Source organism: Bos indicus, unplaced genomic scaffold, assembly GCF_029378745.1.
Source record: "Bos indicus isolate NIAB-ARS_2022 breed Sahiwal x Tharparkar unplaced genomic scaffold, NIAB-ARS_B.indTharparkar_mat_pri_1.0 scaffold_78, whole genome shotgun sequence".
Lineage (NCBI taxonomy): Eukaryota > Metazoa > Chordata > Mammalia > Artiodactyla > Bovidae > Bos > Bos indicus.
The window spans coordinates 189,707-202,375 of NW_027223737.1; positions in this window are offsets into that span (position 1 = coordinate 189,707).

A 12,669-nucleotide genomic window follows, 5' to 3' on the forward strand; every position below is an offset into this window, starting at 1 on the left:
CTTTGTTATGCAAAATTTTTCAGCTTAATTAGGTCCAGGAAGATCCACTGGAGAGTAGATAGGCTACCCACTCCAGTATTCTTGGGCTTTCCTTGTGGCTCAGCTTCTAAAGAATCCGTCTGCAATGCTGGAGACGTGGGTTTGATCCCTGGCTTGCAAAGATCCCCTGCAGAAGGGAAAGGTTACCCACTCCAGTACTCTGGCCTGAAGAATTCCATGGACTGTGTAGTCCATGGGGTTACAAAGAGTTGGACATGACTGAAGTGACTTAGCATACAATCTTATAAAATTTTTTTATTTTTTAATTGGAGGAAAATTGCTTAACAATGTCATGTTGGTTTCAGCCATGCAACAATGTCAATCAAGTCATAATTATATTTGTATCCATGTATCCCATCCCTCGAGAACCTCCCCCCATGCCATCCCACCCCTCTGGCTCATCACAGAGTGCCGGGTGGGCTCCCTGTACTATCTAGCACCTTCTCAGTCTATCTGTCTGAGACTCGGCTGTGTATCTATGTCGATGCGACTTTCTCCATCTGCCCCACTCTTTCCTTCCCCAGTCCACCAGTCTCTTCTCTATATCTGTGTCTCCATTCCTTCCCTGAAAACAGGTTCATCAATACTGTTTTTCTAGATTCCATATATATCATTCAGTTCAGTTCAGCTGCTAAGTCGTGTCCGACTCTTTGGGACCCCATGAATCGCAGCACACCACGCCTCCCTGTCCATCACAGTCCAACTTATTTGTTGTTCTCTGACTTACTTCACTCAGTATGACAGGCTCTAGGTTCATCTACCTCACTACAACTGACTCAAATTTTTTCCTTTTTATAGCTGAGTATTATTCCATTGTATATACATACCACAACTTCTTTATCCATGGACATCTAGGTTGCTGCACAGGGAGAATAGACTTTTTGATGACGGTCATTCTGACCAGTGTAGAGTGAAGTGAAGTTGCTCAGTCGTGTCTGACTCTTTGCGACCCCGTGAACTGGAGGCCTACCAGGCTCCCCCATCCAGCGGTTTTTCCAGGCAAGGAGGGTGAAAACTTATTCTAGTACTGATTTGCAGTTCTTTTAACCTAGATAGCATATTCAAAAGCAGAGACATTACTTTGCCAACAAAGGTCCGTCTAGTCAAGGCTATGGTTTTTCCTGTGGTCATGTATGGATGTGAAAGTTGGACTGTGAAGAAGGCTGAGAGCCGAAGAATTGATGCTTTTGAACTGTGGTGTTGGAGAAGACTCTTGAGAGTCCCTTGGACTGCAAGGAGATCCAACCAGTCCATTCTGAAGGAGATCAGCCCTGGGATTTCTTTGGAAGGAATGATGCTAAAGCTGAAACTCCAGTACTTTGGCCAGCTCATGCGAAGAGTTGACTCATTGGAAAAGACTCTGATGCTGGGAGGGATTGGGGGCAGGAGGAGAAGGGGACGACAGAGGATGAGATGGCTGGATGGCATCGCTGACTCGATGGACGTGAGTCTGAGTGAACTCCGTGAGTTGGTGATGGACAGGGAGGCCTGGCGTGCTGCAATTCATGGGGTCACAAGGAGCTGGACACGACTGAGCGACTGAACTGAACTGAACTGATAATTTGTGATGTTGAGTATCTTTCCGGATCCCTGTTTATATTCTACACTGTGAGTACAACTTACCTCTTGCAATTAGCTTTTTGAAGGTCTGCCCTGTTTTGAATTCTTTTCTCGTGATTTACCCCAGGGCATTTCTTAAGGGCAGGCTTGTGAATAGCCATCAGCCCCGGCTTTCAAGCGGTTGTTGTGGGAAATGGCCACAAGGTGGCAGCATTTCTTCATGCCCAACTCTGGGTACCTGGGCAACCAGAGCCCTAGGGCAAGTCCTATTTCTGGGTTGTCAGTGAGAGTGGCTATGCTTAAGACTTGTGTCTCCTTACTTCCTCCCCCTTACCCTCCATTCCCAAGACAGATCCCGACCGCAACACCACTCTGCAGAAGGGGGTGTCATCCACAGGTGGGGTGACCCTAAGGAAGGAATCTGGAGGTGGGAACCCCAACCCCACCACCAGAAGACGCAGAGCCCAAGGGACTTTGCAAAATTCTTCCAGTCCAGAGGCTCCACCATCCTTTGGGGGCACTATGGCTGGTTCTGCTGCAGGAGGACCCGCCTGGATCTGGAGACTGTGGGCTCATACAGAGGGGAAAAGGAAGTTCATGTCTGTCACAGTGAGGGGCTCATTGCCTGGCACACCCTTACCAAACCCTCAGCTCCACGACAGTCCAGTCTGGGGACCCAAGTCTACTCAGGCTCCAGGATGTGACATCAGCCCAGGTCCCAAGGCCTGAGCAGAATAGAGTCTTCAGTTTTGTTTTGGTTTTTTTGGTCTATTTTTGCCACTTATTTTGAATTGGAATATATAGATAATTTACACTGTGGTGGGTGGTGTTTTTTTTTTTTTATAGGTGTACAGCAACTTGAATAATTCACACATGCCTTATATGTTCTTTTTCAGCTTCGTTCCCCACGTAGGTCATTACAGAATGTTGAGTAGGGTTCCTTGTGCTTTGCAGTGGGTCCTTGTGGGTTATTTTATAAACACTAGTGTATCTGTTATTCTCATGTTCCTAATTTCTCCCTGCCCCCAAACTTTCATTTTTTGGTAACCATAAGGACTGTTTCTAAGTCTGGGAGGCTGTTTCTGTTTTGTCAAGAAGTTTATTGTATCCATGTTTAGATTCCATCTAGAAGTGATAGCTTAGGATATTTGTCTTTCACTTACTTATCTGTGGGTCCATTTCAGCTGCTGCCTATGGCATTCTTTCCTTCGGCTTTTTTGATGGCTGAGTGTATTCCAGTATATAGATGGACCAGTTACCCTTTATTTCTCTATTGATGGACATTTTGGTGGATGGTCTCTCTTGGAGGTTGTCAATAGTGCTGCCTTGAAAATAGAGGTGCAGGAATCATTTTAAATTATGACTTTCTCTGGATTTAAGACAAGGAGTGGGCTTGCCAGATCAGGTGGTAAGTCTGTATTTGGTGTTTTAAGGAATCTCCACACTGTTCTCCTTCATGGCTGCACCCACCCATATACATCTCTGAGACAGTATAGGAGGATTCCCTATTCCCCTTGCCCTCAGCTGCACTTAATTTTTTATAGATCTTTTGAAGATTAAGTGCTTCCCTGGTGGCTCAGATGGTAAAGCATTTGCTTGCAAGGCAGGAGACCTGGGTTCAATCCCTAGGTTGGGAAGATCCCCTGGAGAAGGAAACGGCAACCCACTCTAGTATTCTTGCCTAGAGCATTCCCATGGACAGAGGAGCCTGGCAGGCTACAGTCTATGGGGTTGCAAAGACTCAAACACGACTGAGTGATTAACACTTTCACTTTTCGCAGATGGTCATTCTGAGGGGGGTAAGTTGACACTTCATTGCAGTTTTGAGTGGCATTTCACTAACAGTGATCCTGAGCATCTTTTCAAGTGCTTATGTCCATCTGGATGCTTTCTTTGGACAAATGTCCGTTTAGATCTTTGGCCCATATTCTATTGGGTTGATTGTTATGTATATATGTATATGTATTGAGCTGTATGAACTGTTTGCATGTTTTGGAGATGAGCTCCTTGTTTTTAAATTTGGTGGCAAGCATTTTTCCCCCCATTTTGAGGTTTGTCTTCTTCTTTCCTTCAGGGTTTTCCGTGCTGTTGAAAAGCTTTTGAGATTAATGAGGTCCCTTTTGTTGAGTTTTGCTTTCATTTTCCCTCTTGTAAGAGTTGATTCAAAAAGAACTTGCTGCGAATTATGTCAAAGCATGTTCTGTGTATATTTTCCTCCAGAGGTTTAGCGTAGTCCCTCCATTTAGCTCTTTAATTGATTTGGAGTTTCTTTTTCCGCAAGTGGTTAGGGACAGATGTAAATTCTTTCACTTTTTTCTGTTTAAGGAACCTCCACCCTCTCCTCCACCCTGGCTGTTAACAACATGCATTGGCAGCATCAGTGTAGGAGTGTTCCCTTTTCTCCACAACCTCTCCAGAAGTTATTGTTTGTAGACTTTTTGACAAAGGCCATTCTGACAGGTATGAGCTGATACCTCGTTGTAGTTTGATTTGCATTTATAAGATTCATGATGTTGATAGTTTTTCGTGTGTTTAAAAAGAAACAACACTGTGAGCAAAAATGATCTCTCGAGATTGTCTTCTTGACCATCTGCCCTCATCTGAAATCTTTTTCCAGAACCTCCCCAAGGACATTTTTAAGGACAGGTGTTTTTTCCCACATCCCCTCAGGCTTGGTGACTGACTTTTAAGTACCTATTAGCACAGAGGTTTCCATTGTTGTTACCAAAAGTGGCCAGAAGGCGGCAGCATTTCTTCATGCTCCACACTGGGTTGTTTTTAGGGTTTTTTTGTTTTTTGTTTTCTGGCTAATTTTAATTTTCTATTGGGCTTCCCTGGTGGCTCAGAAAGTAATGAATCTGCCTGCAATCCAGGAGACCCGAGTTCAATCCCTGGGTCAGGAAGATCCCTGGAGAAGAGAATGGCAACCCCCCTCCAGTATTCTTGCCTAGAGAATTCCATGGACAGAGGAGCTTGGCGGGCGACAGTCCATGGGATCCCAAAGAGTCAGACACGGCTGAACAACTAACACTTTCAGTTTTTACTTTCTATTGGAGTAGAGTTGATTTCTGTTCTTGTGTTGTTTTAGGTTTACAAGAACTTGATTCAGTCATACACAGACATATATCGATTCTATTAAGGGGGCTTTCCCCAAATAGGTTCTTTCTGTGTGCTCCGCAGACTTTCTTGTGCGAACAGCAGGTCCTTTAGGATTATATCTGGTAGTAAGTAGTGTGTGTATGTCAGTCCTAAACTCACAATGTTCCCCTTCCCCTACCTTTTTTTAGAAAATAATCATAAGTTGGTTTTCTAAGTCTGTGAGTCTGTTTCTGTTTATAAATTAGTTCATGTGTGTGAATTTATAGATTGTACCCATCAGTAATATATTTCTTTCCCTCTCAGACTTCACTCAATATGATAAACCTCAGTCCCTCCATGCTCCTGACAATGGCATTTTTTCATTCTCTGGGATAGCTGAGTATATTCCAGAGTCTCTTCATTTCTCTATTGATGGACACTCTGGTTGATGCTCTGTCTTGGATATCGTCAACAGTGCTGCCCTGAAAATTGGGGTGCACAAATAATTTTAAATGATTTAAAAATCATTTTATGATTTTCTCCAGATCTAAGGCAAGGGGCGGGCTTGCCTTATCATATGTTAAGTCTGTATTTAGTGTTTTAAGGAATCTCCATGGTTTTCCTTCATGGCTGCACCCACCCATGTACACCCCCACCCCACAGAGTAGAGGATGCTCTGTTCCCCTCGCCCTCAGCAGCATTTAATTCTTTGTAGATCTTTTGGAAGACGGCCATCCTGAGCCGTGTGAGCTGATACCTAACTGCAGTTTTGATTGGCATTTTTCTAACAGTGATCCCGGGCATCTTTTCCGGTGCTTTATGGCCATCTGGATACCTTCTTTGAACAAATGTTCATTTGGATCTTTGGCCTGTTTTTTTTTTTTTTTTTTTAATTGAATTGATTGTTTTCTTGATATTGAGCTGCTGTTTGAATGTTTTGGAGGTGCATTCCGTTTTTAAATTCAGTTGCAAACTTTTTTTTCCCCATTTTGAGGGTTTTTTTCTCCCCCTTTGTTTAGTATTTTCCTTGCTGGGCCAAAGGTTTTGAGGTTAATGAGGTCTCTTTTGCTGAGTTAAAATTTTTTTTTTCATTATTATGAGAATTGATGCAAAAAGAACTTGCTGCAATTTATGTCAAGGCATGTTCTACCTGTATATTCCTCAAGAGGTTTAGGGTAATCGTCCCTCCATTTAGCTCTTTAACCAATTTGGAGTTTCTTTTTCTGCATGGGCTTTGAGAGTGTTGTAATTTCACTCACTTTTCTCTTGTTTAAGGAACCTTTTCCCTGTTCTCCATTCTGGCTGTTAATAATTTACATTCCCAGCATCTGTATCAAAGAGTTAGCTTTTCTTCAAACCCTCTCCACTATTGTTTGCAGACTTTTTGAAAAGGGCCCGTCTGACAGGTTTGAGAAGATTCCTTGGTGCAGTTTGGGTCAGCATCTCTTTAACAGGGATCCTGAGCCCCTTTTCACGTGCTCTCTGGCCATCTGGATGCCTTCTTGGAGGAGTGTCCATTTAGGCCCATTTTTCTATTGGGTTGTTTGGTTTTTTGATGTTGAGCTACATGAGCTGTTTGCATGTGTTGGAGATGAATTTCTTGTGGGTATCCTCATTTGGAAACCTTTACTTTTCCCAATCTGAAGATGGACTTTTTCTGTCATTTAGGATTTCCCTTGCTGTGCAAACCCTTAAGGTCGATGAGGTCCCTTCTGTTCACTTCCATTTTATGTCTCATTACTCTCAAAGGTGGATCCAGCAATAACTGGCTGTGATTTATGTTAAAGTGCGTTCTGCATGTATTTTTCTCAAGAGGTAGAGAGTAATCACCCCTCCAATGAGATCATCAATCAATCTGGAATTCCTTTTTCTCTATGAGGTTAGGCAGAGTGGTAATGTCATTCTCTTTTCGCTATTTAAGGAACTTCCACGCTATCCTGCCTACTGACTGTTAACAATTTAACAATGCCAGCATCAGTACAGGAGGGGTCCCTTTTCTCCACAACCTCGCCACCCTTTATTGTTTGTAGACTTTTTGACAAAGGCCATTCTTACCAGTGTAAGCTGATATGTGATTGCAGTTTTGATTTTCATTACTGCAAGATTTCATGATTTTGAAATCCTTTAAAAAAAAAAACAAAAACAAAAACAAAAAAACGGTATGAGTAAAACTGAACTCCCGAGTTTGGCTTTTTGACAGTCTGCTCTGTTTTGACTTATTTTCCAGGACATTTGTTGAGGACAGGTGTCTTTTCCTTGCATTCCCGCAGGGCTGGTGAAGAGTAAGTGCTCATGTGAAAGAAAGGAAAGAGAAGTCACTCAGTCGTGTCCCACTCATTGCGACCCCGTGGACTGTAGCCTACCAGGCTTTTCCGTCCATGGGATTCTCCAAGCAAGAATACTGGAGTGTGCTGCCATTTCCTTCTCCACGGGATCTTCCCGACCTAGGGATCGAATCCGCGTCTCCCGCAATGGAGGCAGACGCTTTAACCTCTGAGCCACCAGCGAATAGGCGCATAAGCACATGTGCAGGTAGGCACAGCTTTATCTGTTGTTGTTACCAAAAATGGCCACAAGGCGGTAGCATTTTTCATGCGCCACACTTTTGCTGGGGGATCATGGTAACAACTTTAATCGGTGTGGAGTTGCTTACTGTTGTTTATCTGTTTAAACTTTACAGGAATTTGATTCAGCTCTACATAGACGTATATCGATTCTTTGCTTTTAAGGGGGCTTTTTCCAATAAGTCTTTCAGTGTATTCCGTAGACTTCCCTGTGCTCTTCAGTAGGCCCTTTTGGATGATCTATCTGACAATAAGTAGTGTGTTAATGTGTTATTCCCAACCTCTTAATGTCCCACTTCCCCTATGTATTTTTTTCAGATAATCATAAGTTGGTTTTCTAAGTCTGTGAGTTTCTCTTTACAAAGTTCATTTTAATGAATTCATAGATCCCACCTGTAAGTGATATTTCCCCCCCTCTGACTGACTTCACTGTGATGATGAATCTCTCAGTCCATCTATGCTGCTTCCAAGGTGTTTTTTCCTTCTTTTTGATGACTGGGTGTATTCCAGTGTCTACTTGGACTAGTTACTCGTCATTTCTCTATTGACGGACTTTTTGATTGACGCTCTGCTTTGGATGTTATGGTGGCTCAGTGGTAAAGCATCCACCTGCAATGCAGGTGACTCAGGTTTGATTCCTGGGTTGGCAACATCCACTGGAGGAGGGCATGACAACACGCTCCAGTATTCTTGCCAGGAGAAGCCCATGGACAGAGGGGCCTGGTGGGTTGCAGGGGTTGCAGAAAGTCAGAAGCGACTGAGCAACTAACGCTTTCACTTTTGCTGTCTTGAATATTGTCAATCGTGCTGCCCTGAATATAAGGGAACAAGTATCATCTTAAATTATGATTTTCTCCGGATCTGAGGCAAGGGATGGGCTTGCCAGAGAGACTGGTAACTCTGCATTTAGTGGTTTAAGAATCTCCATACTGTTTTCCTTTGTGACCTGACTGCCCATTGACATCCCTGCCCCCAGTATAGAAGAATCCCCTCTTCTCAGGAGCATTTATTCTTTGTTTCTCTTTTGGAGGATGGCCATTCTGCCCTGTGTGAGGGGGCTGGCGCTTGCAGCTTTGATTGGCACTCATCTGACAGTGATGCTGAGCATCTTTTATGTGCACTATGCCCTTCTGGAGGCCTTCTTAGTGAAATATTCATTTCGATCTTTGGCATCATTTTCTGTTGGGTTGGTTTTTTTTTTTTTTAATTATTCTTTTCATTGAGCTTTATGAGCTGTCTGCCTGTTTTCTAGATAAATTCTGAGTTTTTATTTTTGGTTGCAAACTGCTTTTTTTCCCTATGCTTCGTGTTGCCTTTCTTTTTTTAGGGTTTTCCTTGTGGGGCAATAGCTTTTAGGTTACTGAGGTCCCTTTTGCTGAGTTAGGTCTTATTGTTCATTATTCTAAGAGTGGATCCAAAAACAACTTGCTGCCATTTCTGTCAAAGTGTGTTCTGCCTATATTTTCCTCAAGAGCTTTCAGAGTAATCTTCCCTTCTTTTAGTTCTTTAATCGATTTGGAGTTTCTTTTCCTGTATGGGGTTAGGGAGTGTTGTAATTTCATTTGCTTTGCACTGGTTTAAGGAACCTCCATTCTCTCCTTTGAGCTGGCTGTTAGCAGTTTACATTCCCAGCATCAAGGCAAGATAGTGGCTTTTCCTCCAAAACTTCTCCACTATTTATTGTCTGTAGACTTTTTGACAAAGGCCATTCTGACAGGCTAGAGAAGACTTCTAGTTCTAGTTTTGATTGGCATTTCTCTAATACTTAGTGATGTGAGCATCTCTTCATGTACTTTATGGCCATCTGGATGCCTATTTGGGAGAAATGTCCATTTAGATCTTTGGTGCATTTTTAAATTTTTTTAATTGAACAACATGAGTTGTTTGCATGTCTGGGGAACGCATTCCTTACTTTTCCTTGGTTGCAAACATAGTTGTTTTTTTTTTTTTTTTTTCCCTGAGGATTATCTTTGTTTTCCTTTAGGGTTTCCCTATGCACCTAACAGAAGCAGAAGACATTAAGAAGAACTGGCAAGAATACATAGAAGAGCTATATAAAAAAGATCTTCATGACCCAGATAATCACGATGGTGTGATCACTCACCTAGAACCAGACATCCTAGAGTAGGACGTCAAGTGGGCCTTAGGAAGAAGCATCACTACAAACAAAGCTAGTGGAGGAGATGGAATTTCAGTTGAGCTTTTTCAAATCCTAAAAGATGATGCTGTGAAAGTGCTGCACTCAATATGCCAGCAAATTTGGAAAACTCAGCAATGGCCACAGGAATGGAAAAGGTCCGTTTTCATTCCAATCCCAAAGAAAGGCAATGCCAAAGAATGTTCAAACTACTCCACAATTGCACTCATCTCACAGGCTAGCAAAGTCATGATCAAAATTCTCCAAGCCAGGCTTCAACAGTACATGAACCATGAACTTCCAGATGTTCAAGCTGGATTTAGAAAAGGCAGAGGAACCAGAGATCAAATTGCTAAACATCCACTGGATCATCAAAAAAGCAAGAGTGTTCCCGAAAAACATCTGCTAAGTCGCTTCAGTCGTGTCCGACTCTGTGCGACCCAATGGAAGGCAGCCCACCAGGCTTCCTTGTCCCTGGGATTCTCCAGGCAAGAACACTGGAGTGGGTTGCCATTTCCTTCTCCAATGCATGCAAGTGAAAATTGAAAGTGAAGTCGCTCAGTTGTGTCCGACTCATCGCGACCCCATGGACTGTAGCTTAACAGGCTCCTCTGTCCATGGATTTTCCAGGCAAGAGAACTGGAGTGGGGAGCCATTGCCTTCTCCGGGGAGAACATTATACAGAGCCATCAAATCCCTCAGATACTTTTAAGATCCCCTGTTAGTAGTTTAGCCAAATCTACTAAAATCACACAGCAATGAGCCCTTTACTTTTTCCTAATAGTATGATCACAAAGCACTGAAGAAAAAATTACTATGATCGAAACAAAGCAATGCATAATGACCGAAGACAAATGTGTTCAGTTATTCTTTTAAAATCCAACAGTTGTTAATATTGTTTTAAAAAACATCTTCACACTTTAGATTTAAATCTCTTCTACAAAATTGATGATTCTATTATGTCAGAGATGGATTAGAAAAATGCAATAATTTAGTGCCTACATCCACTATGCCAAAGCCTTTGACTGTGTGGATCACAACAAACTGTGGAAAATTCTTCAAGACATGGGAATACCACACCACCCAATCTGCTTCTTGAGAAATCTATATGCAGGTCAAGAAGCAACAGTTAGAACTGGACATGGAACGACAGGCTGGTACCAAATTCGGAAAGGAGTACATCAAGGCTGTATATTGTCACCCTGCTTATTTAACTTGGATGCAGAGTACATCATGAGAAATGCTGGGCTAGATGAAGCACAAGCTGGAATCAAGATTTTCAGGAAAAATATCAATAACCTCAGATATGCAGATGACACCACCCTTATGGCAGAAAGCAAAGAAGAACTAAAGAGCCTCTTGATGAAAGTGAAAGATGAGGGTGAAAAAGTTGGCTTAAAACTCAACATTCAGAAAACTAAGATCATGGCATCTGGTCCCATCACTTCATGGCAAATAGATGGGGAAACATTGGAAACAGTGACAGACTTTATTTTCTTGGGCTCCAAAATCACTGCAGATTGTGACTGCAGCAATGAGAGTAAAAAATGCTTACTCCTTGGAAGAAAAGCTATGACCAACCCAGACAGCATATTAAAAAGCAGAGACGTTACTTTGCCAACAAAGGTCCATCTAGTCAAAGGTATGGTTTTTCCAGTAGTCATGTATAGATGTGAGAGCTGGACCATAAAGCAAGCTGAGCTCCGAAGAATTGATGCTTTGGAACTGTGGTATTGGAGAAGACTCTTGAGAGTCCCTTGGACTGCAAGGAGATCCAACCAGTCCATCCTTAAGGAAATCAGTCCTGAATACTCATTGGAAGGACTGACAGTCATGCCAAAACTCCAATACTTTGGCCATCTGATGTGAAGAACTGACTCAGTTGAAAACACCCTGATGCTGGGCAAGATTGAAGGCAGAAGGAGAAGGGGACAACAGAGGATAAGATGGTTGGATGGCATCCACGGACGTGAGTGTGAGCAAGCTCTGGGAGTTGGTCATGAACAGGGAAGCCTGGCGTGCTGCAGTCCATGGGGTTGCAAAGAGACAGACATGAGTTAGCGACTGAACTGAACTGATTGAATACACTGCTGCTGCTGCTGCTGCTAAGTCGCTTCAGTCGTGTCTGACTCTGTGTGACCCCATAGATGGCAGCCCACCAGGCTCCCCCATCCCTGGGATTCTCCAGGCAAGAACACTGGAGTGGGTTGCCATTTCCTTCTCCAATGTATGAAAGTGAAAAGTGTAAGTGAAGTCACTCAGTCGTGTCCGACTTAGCGACCCCATGGACTGCAGCCTACCAGGCTCCTCTGTCCATGGATTTTCCAGGCAAGAGTACTGGAGTGGGGTGCCATTGCCTTCTCCAATTGAATACACTGAAAGAACCTATATGGGAAAAGACCTCCTCCCTCCAAAATAGATATATGTTCATGTATACCAAAACCAGGTTCCTGTACCTAAAACAAACACAACATCGGAAATCAACTCTACTTCAATAGAAAATAAACTCTAAACCAAAACAAAAACCACAGCTGGAGCAGGGAGAAATGCTGCCCCTTCTGGCCACTTTAGTATCAGCCACTGAAAAAACCTCTGCTCTTGGGACACTTATCCACCTGCTACGTGGGAGACCTGGGTTCGACCCCTGGGTTGGGAAGATCCCCTTAAGAAGGGGACAGCTACCCACTCCAGTATTCTGGCCTGGAGAATTCCATGGACTGTATAGTCCATGGGGTCGCAAAGAGTCAGACACGACTGAGCGGCTTTCACTTTCACTTGGACACTTGTTTTCACCAGGCCTGCGAGAATGTAAGGAAAAAAACACCTGTCCTCAACAAATGTCCTCAAGCAGGTCCTGGAAAAAGAATTCAAAAGAGGGCAGACGACAAGAGGGCAATCTCCACAGGTCAGTTTTACACTGTTTTGTTGTTATTTTTTTTAAATCATATGAAAAGCCTCCACACACTAAAATCGTATAGAAATGCAAATCAAAACTACAATGAGGAATCACCTCACACTGGTCAAAATGACCTTTGTCAAAAAGTCCACAAACAATAAAGGCTGGTAAGTTTTGGAGAAAAGGGAATTCTCTTGCACTGATGTTGTCAATGTAAATTGTTAAAAGTCCATACAGAGGAGAGGGTGGAGCCTCCTTAAACAAGAAAACAGTGAATGAAATTATGACACTCCCTATCCCCCAACAGAAAAAAATAACTCGAAAATGACTGAAGAGCTAAACAGAGGGACAATTACTCTAAACCTCTTGAGGGATTTATAGGGAAAACACACTTT